The sequence below is a fragment of the Triticum aestivum genome, chromosome 5A (genome assembly GCF_018294505.1).
Source record: "Triticum aestivum cultivar Chinese Spring chromosome 5A, IWGSC CS RefSeq v2.1, whole genome shotgun sequence".
NCBI classification, from domain to species: Eukaryota; Viridiplantae; Streptophyta; class Magnoliopsida; order Poales; family Poaceae; genus Triticum; species Triticum aestivum.
In genome coordinates, this window is record NC_057806.1 from 321,871,780 (window position 1) to 321,884,822 (window position 13,043).

Sequence of the window (13,043 nt, forward strand, 5' to 3'; positions counted from 1 at the left end):
CCGTCACTAGTTGATTCTTGATTCAGCGGTATTGTTGGATGAAGCGGCTCAGACTGACATTACGCGTATGCTTATGCGAGACTGGTTCTACCGACGTGCTTCGCACACAGGTGGCTAGTGGGTGTTTGTTTCTCCAACTTTATTTGAATCGGTTTCAATGAACATGGTTCTTTCTGAAGATCAAAAAGCAACCACTATACTACGTTGTGGTTTTGATGCGTAGGTAAGAACGGTTAGCAGCCACGTAAAACTTGCAACAACAAAGTAGAGGACATCTAACTTGTTTTTGCAGGGCATGTTGTGATGTGATATGGTCAAGACGTGATTATATATATTGTTGTATGAGATGATCCTGTTTTGTAACACAGTTATCGGCAACTGGCAGGAGCCACATGGTTGTCGTTTTATTGTATGAAATGCAATCGCAATGTAATTGCTTTAATTTATCACTAAGCGGTAGCGATAGTCGTAGAAGCAATAGTTGGCGAGATGACAACGATGCTTCGATAGAGATCAAGGTGTCAAGCCGGTGATGATGGTGATCATGATGGTGCTTTGAAGATGGAGATTAAAAGGCACAAGATGATGATGGCCATATCATATCACTCATTTGATTGCATGTGATGTTTATCCTTTATGCATCTTATTTTTCTTAGTACGGCGGTAGCATTATAAGATGATCTCTCACTAAATTTCAAGGTATAAGTGTTCTCCCTGAGTATGCACCGTTGCTACAGTTCATCGTGCCGAGACACCACGTGATGATCGGGTGTGATAAGCTCTACGTTCGCATACAATGGGTGCAAGCCAGTTTTGCACAAGCAGAATACTCGGGTTAAACTTTGCGAGCCTAGCATATGCAGATATGGCCTCGGAACACTGAGACCGAAAGGTCGAGCGTGAATCATATAGTAGATATGATCAACATAATGATGTTCACCATTGAAAACTACTCCATCTCACGTGATGATCGGACATGGTTTAGTTGATATGGATCACGTGGTCACTTAGATGATTAGAGGGATGTCTATCTAAGTGGGAGTTCTTAAGTAATATGGTTAATTGAACTATAATTTATCATGAACTTAGTACCTGATAGTATTTTACATGTCTATGTTGTTGTAGATAGATGGCCGGTGCTGTTATTCCGTTAAATTTTAATGTGTTCCTAGAGAAAGAGAAGTTGAAAGATGATGGTAGTAATTACACGGGCTGGGTCCGTAACTTGACGACTATCCTCATTGCTGCACAGAAGAATTACGTCCTGGAAGCACTACTGGGTGACAAGCCTGCTGCAGATGCTGTTGACAACGTTAAGAACGTCTGGCAGAGCAAAGCTGATGACTACTCGATAGTTCAGTATGCCATGCTTTACAGCTTAGAACCGGGACTTCAATGATGTTTTAAACGTCACAGAGCATATGAGATGTTCCAGGAGTTGAAGTTAATATTTCAAGCAAATGCCCGGATTGAGAGATATGAAGTCTCCAATAAGTTCTACAACTGCAAAATGGAGGAGAATAGTTCTATCAGTGAACATATACTCAGAATGTCTCGGTACCACAACCACTTGACTCAGCTGGGAGTTAATCTTCCTGATGATAGTGTCATTGACAGAGTTCTTCAATTGAAAGTGCGTTATATCGACTAGAGGGGGGGTGAATAGGCGATTTTTATGAAATTCTTCACTGAGGAATTTGCCGGTGAGGAAATTCCTTAGCGAAGAACTACTAGCAGCGGAATAAGTACTCAAAAGTAAACACAACAGAATACAAGCATAGTCATCAGGATGAACTAAAGACAGGCACAGAGTACAGGAAGCGTAATCACAGGACAACACATGATGAAGACAAACAGACTGAAGAAATTGAACTGAGGAAATTGAGAAAGTCTTCAGTAAAAGTCTTCAAACACAGATATGAACAAACATACAACACAGTCATGAGGAAATGAAAGAGTTGAGGAAATAGAACCAGTAAGCTCGGTGAAGACAATGATTTGGTAGACCAGTTCCAACTGCTGTCTCAGCTGTACGTCTGGTTGGAGCGGCTGAGTATTTAAACTCGAGGACACACAGTCCCAGACACCCAGTCAAGGACACTTAGTCCAAGACACCCAGTCCTCACCGTATTCTCCTTGAACTAAGGTCACACAGACCTCGTCCAATCACTCGTGGTAAGTCTTCAGGCGACTTCCAAATCTTCACAAACTTGGTCACCCGACGATCCACAATTCCTCTTGGATGCTCTAGACCATGACGCCTAACCGTCTGGAAGAAGCACAGTCTTCAAAGGTAACAAGCGTCGGATCCACTCAGGATCAATCTCTTCAGTGATGCTCAATCACTTGGGGTTTGTAGGTGTTTGGGTTTTGGGTTCCTGGTTTTTCCTCACTTGATGATTTTCGCTCAAAGTCCTCGGAGGATGGGTTGCTCTCAAATGACAAGTGTCAGTTTCTCTCGGAGCAGCCTCAACCAGCTAGTGGTTGTAGGGGGCGGCTATTTATAGCCTAGGGAGCAGCCTGACATGATAAGACATAAATGCCCTTCAATGATATGACCGTTAGGTGGATAGATATTTTGGAACAGCTGGCGCATAGCACAACAACGGTCGGAATTTTGAGTGGCAAAATCCTCAGGGCTATCATGTTCCTCACTGTGTAGGCAATCCGCACTGGCGAATTCCTAACTCCTTAGTCAGGACAAATTCCTCAGAGACCAGAAGAACTTCGTCTCTGTCACTGAAGAAATTGACTGAACTGTATGAGATTTTCAATGGCTTCACTCGAAGGGATTGGTAGGTGTAGGATTTTGAGTTGAGCATCACATGGAAATTTTTCCTTAGTATTTCCTCGACCCCCTTTAACAGTACGGTGTTTCCTATGACTAAAAAAAGAGAAAAACAAAACTATGAAAACGAAAGTCTTCAAGCTTCATATTCCTCGCATGAATATCAAGTCTTCACGGACACACCAATTTCTTCACTTTCAAAGTCTTCATGAAAGTCTTCAGAAATACCAAAATCTTCAGTCGAAGATATTCATTTTTAGGGGTCGACTTTTCCTGTAAATATCAAACTCCTCATAGACTTATAGACCTGTGTACACTCACACACGCATTAGTCCCTTAACCTATAAGTCTTCAATACACCAAAATCACTAAGGGGCACTAGATGCACTTACAATCTCCCCCTTTTTGGTGATTGATGACAATATAGGTTAAGTTTTCAATGAGGATAACCATATGAAGTGTAAATACTGATATTGAGGAATTTGATTGCAAGATATAGAAGAACTCCCCCTGAAGATGTGCATAGTGAGGAATTTGCTTTTGAAGCAACGCACACTTGAAGAGTTGAATCATGGAGATCTCCCCCTATATCTTGTAATTCATACACGCATTTAACATATAATATGAAGAATTTGAAATGCATGAAGAAATATGGTGCCTGATGAAATTCAGCATGCATGCAATAATATTAACGAGGAATAAGCATGCATCAAGAGTATCAGAGCACAGTGCATCAAAAGTATCAGAGCACCATCGGGTTTAAGATTACAACTCGATCCAATAAAGTTTCAGAAGAACGAGAGTTGTAACTTAGCAAAAAAAAACATTGTATATGGGCGATAAAATAGACCCGCTTGAAGACTAACTCAAATTTCTCCCCCTTTGTCATCAAATGACCAAAAGGATTGAAACTGAGGACTAACACCCCTGAAGATAATCAAGTTGATGAAGGAGCGCCAGCGTTGTTGGGGTCGTTGGTTGATGTAGGGCCTGCCGCAGTGTCGTCTAAATCTTCATGTTCATCAGTGTCGCGCAATGAAGAATATGAGCTGGCCACCAGAGAAGGAACCTTGACCTTCTTGAATTTCTTCGGTGGAGGTGCAGACCAGTCAAAATCTTCATTAAGACCCATGTTCTTCAGATCTTCTTCACCATACAGATGTGACAGGATTGCCCAGGTGCGACTGAAGACTTGATGGAGGTAGTAGTGGTTTTTCTTCACTGCATTGTGTGTGGCAGTCATGTTGTGAAGAAGTGAACCAAACTGACGCTTAACCCATTTGTGATTTCGATCCACCTTCTGGTGAAGACTAAGCAGAAGTTCACGGTCTATCATCACGCGCGGAGCAGTGGCTTGAGGAGTGGACTTGGGAGCATTGGCAGAGTCATGTGTGGCAGAGTCATCATTGGTGGAATAAGATGCAGCTTTGCGAAACTGACCATCCAATGGACGAATGCCTTCATCAATTACAGCTGGTGCCTTGCCCTTTCCATCAACTGACGAATATGTCTGCTTGAGGACTTCAATTGGGGGCAAGTAGTTAAGATGATTCTGGAAATCAGCTTTGTAGTTGAGTGAAGACCTTGTCCCGAGGAATCTCATGATCCAAGGTGCATAAGGCTTCAGCTCAAACGGAGACAGTGCAACATTGGCCATAGTCCTCATGAAGAAATCGTGATAGTTGACAGGAATGCCATGAACGATGTTGAATATCAGATTCTTCATGATGCCAACAATTTCCTCATCAGATGAGTCGTGGCCTTTGATAGGACTGATTGTCCTCGTAAGAATACGATAGACCGTTTTGGGCACATACATCAATTCCTTCACGAGGAATTTTGTTCGTGGTGCCTGACCTGGTTTCAAAGGCTTCATCAGCACTTGCATGTAATGATGTGTGAGCTCAGGTTCACTGTAGATGCAGCGAGCTTCTTCAAGGGGAGGACTGAGTGGTAGAGCACGAAGCAATTCAGAGGCTGGTGCAGTGTAGTGAGTGTTTTCAGACATCCAGTCCAGCACCCATGAATTCACATCTTCAGCATTTCCGGTGATGTGCAGCGTTGCATAGAATTGAAGAATCAGTTCTTCATTCCAATCGCAGATGTCAGAGCAAAAATTGAGCAGTCCAGCGTCGTGAAGAACACTGAGGACTGGTGCGAAGCACGGCAGAGATTCCATATCCACGCGAGGAATATGCTCATGGTAGAAAATCTTCTCCTTGTTGAACAGCACTAAGGAATAGAAATTGGCTTGACTAGCAGTCTAGAAATGCCTCTTCCTAATGTGAGCAGAGTCATATGGGTTATAATCTTCGAAGAATACGTGCTCGCCGAAGAAATCATCAGCCTTAAAATTTTGCTTGTGTGAGAATGGGTCCTTTGGCTTTGGCAGAGGAGTGTCAGTGAGTTGCATCACGACCTCAGGAATCTCAATCGCAGGTTCTTCAGGCTGAGAAATTTCTAGTTCTTCCTCAGTGGCAGTCTGCGTAGTTGGTTGTTCAGCAGCAGCAGTTTCTTCAGCGCTAGTGGCTAGAATTTCCTCATGGACAGATGCAGTGGGATGAGTTTCTTCAGAGCCCATGTGAACAGTTTGTGTGGGGGACTGAGGAATTTGCTGTAGAGGGGTGAACATTGGAGTGTTTGGATGCTGACTTTCCCAGAATTCATCACTGATTACGGGTGTGGAGCAGCCAATGTCCACATCTTCATCTTCCATTTCTTCAACGCCAGCCTCTTCAGCTATGAACTGAGGCATAGGCGAGGAGATGATAGGTGTTGAAGGGATCGCATCCACTTCAATTTCTTCATCCAACGGTTTAGACGAAGCAGCAGAAGGAGTTTCTTCATCAGATCCGCTGGGGATCACATATTCTTCATCAAAAGGAACAAGGTCCTTTGATGGCCTGGGTTGAGATGGGAACAATATCAATCGTATGTGCAAATGGACTTGTCATAGGCTTCATTTTCTTCGAAGCTGAAGAATCTGAAGCAGCTGATGCTTTCCTTTTATTCACTGCAACACACTCTGTAGCCTTGGTCTTCTTCACATCTGATGTAGAGGGAAGGATTGGAGTTGAAGTTGGTGCAGGAGCAGCTGAGGAATCTGGTTGATTTTCTTCAGGCACAACTGATGCAGTTGTGCTGATTTCTTCAGTTTCTTCAGGCGCACCACTAGTGGATGCCCTGGCAATTTCTTCGGTGGCTGGAATGCAGTCATCATCCCTGGAACTCACATTTTTTTCAGCAGCCTGATTGTCATCAGCGGTGCTGGCATGTTCTTCAGTCGGTTGAGCAGATGCTTCAGCCTGAGGAATTTCCTGTTGCGTTGGGGCAGCAACATGTGAAGTGAACTATTCAGTTATCTTTACAAATCTAACTTTGGCTCCTTGCCAATCAGCATAGTAAGCATTGAAGTCATCGCTGAGGGTTTTGATTTCAGATTGGATTTTTACAAGTTCATCAGTTGTCATAGTGACAACGTTGTTCTTCATATATTTCTCCTTTCTGTACTGGGCCTTCTTGATCTGCCTGGCCTGATCATATTTCCATTTCTCCTCTTGGATGAAATGAGTCAGCATGTGATTTTGACCAGGCGTCAGCTTGAAGTCAGGCATAGGAGTATTTGGGTCCTTGTGCCAGAGATCAATGTAGTCGAGGATCAGCTTGGGATCCAAAAGCAGTGGCACAGGTGTGCCTTTGGCTCTAGCGGCCCTAACTTGTCTGTCTCTGATGATTTCTACAAGTTCATCATCATCAGCTTCATCTTCTTCAGGTGGCACTTGGAAAGCGACTTGCTTCTTTTGAGGACTTGGGCGTGGACCTCGTCCAGCAGTGGCCTTGGTCTTCAGCAGAGTGGGGCCAGATGAAGAATTTGGTGCAGCTGAGGAGCTTGTTGAGACACCAGAGGCAATGGAGATGCCTGCAGTCCTTTGGCACGAGGCCAGATGCGCAGGTGTTGAGGACTTTGTCGGAACAACTGAGGACTTTGGAGGAAGTGCTGAGGATTTTGAAGGAGCATCTTGAGGGATTGGTCGTGAGGACTTTGAAGAGTCTGGCCGTGAGGGCGCAGCTGAGGAACTTGGCCGTGAGGGCACTATTGGTGAAGCACTTGGCTTACGAGCAGGCTTCTTAGGCATGGATTTCCTCGGCTTGACAGAGGCCTCAGCAGAGGCAGCAGCAGCCACAACAGAGTCTTCATTAAATTTCCTCACTACTTCTTTGGCTTGCTTGGCCAGCTTGGCTTGGCGCTTGGCCCATTCATTAGGATAGTCCTCACCATGCTTGAGGCTGGTGGGATCAGCAATTTGGCCAGGTGCCAATGGAGCTCTTGGGCATGGAGGATTGAGTGCGAATTTCTTCATGTACTTAGGAGTGACATATCTGTACTCCCTCCATTCTCTTTCCCATCTCCTCTCTATCTTCTGAATGCGCACTTTGCGCTCATTCTTGGTTTCCTCAGTAGGTGTGCAGTACCCAACATATATGTCATCAGGTATTTCAAACGTTGTATTTACCTCAGGCCTCTTTCCTCCCTTCTGTGGCTTCTTACGTCAGCCATTTTCTTCAGTTGAGGAATTTGAACAATTGAATTCTCTGAAGAAGTATGCAACTTTTCTTCGAGGAATGCTGCAAATGAGTTAAGTTGATGAGAACCTAGTGATTCAGCAGCGGACATGTGTACCTGTGAACAGAGTATAGTTGCGAGGAATTTGGAGAGGTCATATGCGTTCTCAGAAGGTTTTTCAAAAAGAACAAGTTTGAGGAATTTGACCAGATGAGTCTTGAAGATTTTCACTAAGCGATCTTTGTCTTAGGTTCCAGATTTGTATAGATCGAAGATCCACACAATTGAGGAATCTTGAAGAAAAATGATGCTTAGAGAAATGAATCAAGAACAGATGACATGTGAGGTGTTTAGTGTGTGTAGATTTGAAGACTAAAACACCTTTGAAGATTTTGTAGAGAAACTTCGAATCAAAGAGGGCAGTAAAAGTAACTTTTAATTACCCTGAATGAAGAACACGACGAACAATGAGGTGAAACAGTGGAGTTTGTCGGTGTAGATCTTCCACGCCCTAACTTGGCGGAGGAAGACGTCTACTGCGGCGGCGGAGGTGAAGATTTCTGCGGTCGGCGCGAGTACGATGACGACGAGGTCGAGGCAGTGAAGCTCTTCCTCACCGGCGACGATGGAGTAGCAGCGGTGCTAGGGTTTGGGAAGCTCGAGTGGGAGAGAGAGATCGAGCGGAGTAAAGGAAGTGAGGAAGGGATGAGGGGGTATTTATAGTAGCAGTGAAAAACTGTTCGCCCGAAGATTTGGGACGAACGTGCCCCTGACCCTTCTCCTTCGCACGACATGTGTCACCCACGTACTGTGTAGTGGAGATCGTGTAAGATCGTGGGTGAATTAAAAATTTATCGTGGGATGCGGAACGGTTTGAGCGGCAAAACCAAAAATTTGGATAAGATTAGTTTTAAATTTCCGTTCGCAATTTCTTCAGCTGACAAGGACACAGTGAAGATTTTGAACAAGTTTCAAATAGAACGCACATGAAGATTTTGAACAAGTTTCAAATAGAACGCACATGAAGAATTTGTGAACAGATTGGGTTGAGTATAACATAGAGGGAAAGGGTCCGATCACATTCACTTAGCAGAGAACCAACTTGAAGAAATAGCAATAAGCGAATGCTGTAGAGGACATAAACTCATATATATATATATATATATATATATATATATATATATATATATATATATAGACAATGAAGAAAAACAACGGAACCAGTGAAGACTATGCAAAGTTGAAGAATATGAATAATTTGAGGAATTTCAACTTTTGGTGGTGGCGTGACCCACCGTATAAGAATGATGATTTCAGACACCGCGTACAATTATCGTAGGGTTCTGAGAATCAAATTCTTCATTAATTTCTTCACACTAAGAGTGTCATTCTTCATTGATTGAAGTAAAACGTTTCTTCATGTGTTGCACATCTAAGTCATCAATTTTGCATAAGTATTAGGATGAGTGTCCTTTTCACAGAACATTCGAAGATTCTAGGATATTTAGCTCACACCGCAACTTGCTAAATCTCTTCTCATCCAAGGGCTTTGTGAAGATATAAACTAGCTATTCTTTAGTCTTCACATACTCAGCTTCAGCAGTAGATAGTGATATGCAGTTCTGTTTCTTCGAGGACCAACAGACCAAAGATCGTCCGAGGAAATGACATGTACCAGATGTTGACTTGCGATCCACACGATCACCAGCATAGTCAGAGTCAGAATATCCAACAAGATCAAAAGCCGAGCCCTTGGGGTGCCATAATCCAAGTGTTAGTGTGTGAGCTAGATATCGAAGAATATGCTTCACAACCTTATGGTGTGATTCCTTCGGTGCAGCTTGAAATCGGGCACACATGCAAACTCTGAGCATTATATCTGGCCTAGATGCACATAAGTATAATAAGGAACCTATCATGGAGCGGTATACCTTATGATCGAAGTCAATACCATTTTCATCAGTGCACATATGGCCATTTGTGGGCATAGGAATTTTGACGCCTTTGCAATCTTGCATGCCGAACTTCCTCAGTACATCCTTGAGGTATTTCTCCTGAGATATGAATATGCCATTGTGTTGTTGACGAATTTGAAGACCTAAGAAAAATTTCAACTCTCCCATACTAGACATTTGATATTCTTCACTCATCATATAGGCAAATTCATCACTATAACGTTGGTCAGTACAGCCAAAGATAATATCATCAACATATACTTGGCACACAAACAATTCTCCATCATAAGATTTAGTGAAAAGAGTAGGGTCGAGTGAACCGGGTTTGAAGCCTTTCTTCATGAAGAGTTCCTTCAAAGTATCATACCAAGCCCGTGGGCCTGCTTGAGGCCATAGAGGGCCTTGTTGAGTCTGAAGACTTTGTCAGGATTCTTTGGATCTTCAAAACCTGGGGGTTGAGCAACATATACTTCTTCCTCAAGCTTACCATTGAGGAATGCACTTTTCACATCCATTTGATATAGAGTGATATCATGATGGTTAGCATAAGCAAGTAATATGCGAATAGCCTCAAGTCTAGCAACAGGTGCAAAAGTTTCATCAAAATCAATTCCTTCAACCTGTGTGTAGCCTTGAGCTACAAGCCGTGCCTTATTCCTCACAACAAGGCCATTTTCATCTTGCTTTTTGCAGTAGATCCACTTTGTGCCGATGATATTGTGCTTGCGAGGATCTGGACGTTTGACCAGTTCCCATACATTGTTGAGCTCGAACTGATGTAATTCTTCTTGCATGGCTTGAATCCACTCAGGCTCCAGAAATGCTTCATCTACCTTAGTGGGCTCTGTAATAGAGACAAAAGCATACTACCCACAAAAGTTAGACAAATGTGAAGCTTTTGAGCGTGTGAGAGGACCTGGCGCTTTGATGTCATTGATGATCTTTTCAACTTGCACTTCTTTTGCAATGCGAGGATGAGCTGGTTGTCGTTGAAGAGTTTGATCAGCGTTTTCTTCAGCACCATTTTCTTCAGGTGCATTAGCTTGATGTTCTTCATGTTCTGGAATGAATTCTTCAGCAGATTCTTCAGTAGGAATGACATCCTTAGTAGCCTTGAACTTGATAGTTTCCTCAGGTGCTGGTTCATCTATCACAGTAGGTAGGTGCTCTCTTTGCGAGCCATTAGTTTCATCGAACCACACATCTACAGTTTCAACAACTTTGTGAAGAACGTTGTTAAAGACTCTGTAGGTGTGCGAGTCCTTTCCATAACCAAGCATAAAACCTTCATGTGCTTTCGGTGCAAATTTTGAGTTGTGATGAGGATCTCTAATCCAACATTTAGCACCGAAGACTTTGAAATAACTTACATTGGGTTTCTTATCAGTGAGGAGTTCATAGGCAGTCTTTTTGAAGAATTTGTGAAGATATACTCTGTTGATGATGTGGCACGCAGTATCAATTGCCTCAGTCCAGAAATGACGAGACATTTTGTATTCATCAAGCATAGTGCGAGCCATCTCAGCAAGAGTCCTGTTCTTGCGCTCCACGACGCCATTCTGCTGAGGAGTGTAAGGAGAAGATAACTCATGAGTAATACCAAGTTCATCAAGATAGTCATCGAGACCAGAATTCTTGAACTCAGTGCCATTGTCACTTATGATGTGCTTGATCTTCACACCAAAGTTGGTTGAAGCCCTCAAGGAAAATCATTTGAAGACTTCCTGCACTTCATGTTTGTAAGTAACAAGGTGTACCCATGTGTAACGAGAATAATCATCAACAATAACAAAGCCATATTGAGATGGTTCATTTGAGATAGCAGAATAATGATTAGGACCAAAGAGATCCATGTGAAGCAATTCAAATGGGCGAGTGGTGGTCATGATAGTCTTCGATTCTTGGCCTTGGTCATCTTCCCAGCTTCACAGGCTCCGCATAGGTGATCCTTGAGGAATTTGACATTCTCGATGCCAATGACATGCTTCTTCTTTGCAAGCGTGTGCAAATTCCTCATGCCTGCATGACCAAGTCGTCGATGCCAGAGCTAGCCTTCTGAAGCTTTTGCAAGTAAGCACACGGCTGGTTGTGGTCCTGTAGAGAAATCAACAATATACAGGTCTCCTCTCCTAAAGCCTTCGAAGACTTTGGAATTGTCAGCTTCCATAACCACAACACAACGGTACTTGCCAAAGACAACAACCATATCAAGATCACAAAGCATTGAGACAAACATAAGGTTGTATCCTAAGGACTCAACAAGCATGACTTTGTCCATGTGTCGATCCTTTGTAATCGCAACCTTACCTAGACCCAATACCTGACTTTTGCCTTTGTCAGCAAATATGATATGCTTCAGATGCGACGATGATAATGGAGCATCCATCAATAGATTCTTGTCACCAGTCATGTGGTTTGTACATCCACTATCGAGGACCCACTCAGTGGCTTTGGGTTGATCATCCTGCAGATGAATTAGTGCAGCTTACAAACTCATATACTTCATTAGTGAAGAATATGATATCAATTCATCAGATCAATTTCATCAAGTAAAAGAACTGATAAAGCAATATGAGGACGTGAGAAATGAAAGTTCATTTCTTCATGATTAGCCTGCGTCCTTTCAGGCATGCTCAGGTCTCCAGCAAATTCTTCAGATGATTACGTGTGTCTGGAGACCTGACCCTGCAGAAGAGATTAGCTCTTTTTCTTCACCACCCACATCTGAAGGGGTGGCAAAGATTTCATCATTCTGCAAGCTCCATACGAGAAGGATGGCATAGAAGCAAGTCCATTTCGTTTCACATAAGAGGGGTTAGAGTAAGCATAAGAGTAAGTAGAGAAATTCTTAGAGGACTTATGGACATAATGATTTGAAGAATAATGCACATATCCATAATCCTTAGATCTTCCCTGCGAAACAGACGGGTTAGCACGATGATGTTCATATGAGGACTTTGATCCATATGAGGAATTTGGTCCGTATGAAGAATTTGATCTGGGGTTCCTATTCTTCACATGTGGCATCATGATGACGTTCACCTGAAGATTTTCAAGGCATCTTTTGGGAACCCAGATTTTCTTCATAGGGGAGCCGTTCCTGCAGTTAGTGCCAACATATCTAGCAAATACTTCACCATTCTGATTTTTGAACAATTTATAGTTGGAGTCAATTGACTCATCATCAGAATGAGGAGATTCACATGCAAATCCAAATAAGTTAGATGGATCAACTGGAGGTCCCTTTGCAGCAACCCATGTAGTTTTGGGGTACTGCTCAGGCTTCCAATATGTACCATCAGCATTGAGTTTCCTCTCAAAGGCGATACCCTCTTTCCTAGGGTTCCTGTTGAGGATTTGCTTTTTAAGCACATCACAAAGAGCCTGATGCCCTTTGAGGCTTTTGTACATGCCTGTCATGTACAATTCCTTCAGCCCTGCATCGTCAGTGATACTAGCAATGTCCTCAGATGAGGAATTAGTGATAGCAGAGGCATGTGAAGAATTTGAAACATTAGCAGCATTTGAACATTCAGGTGAAGAATTAGTAGATTCACGTTCAATGCACTTCAAGCATGGAGGAACAAATTCTTCCTGAGAAGTGCTGATTTGTTGAGCAAGTAATGAATCACGCTCCTTCTGAAGATCTTCATAACTCAGTCTTAGCTTCTCAAGGTCTTGCTTTCTTTGAAGAAATTCATAAGAAAGCTTCTCATGATCCGATAAGAGAGTGTTA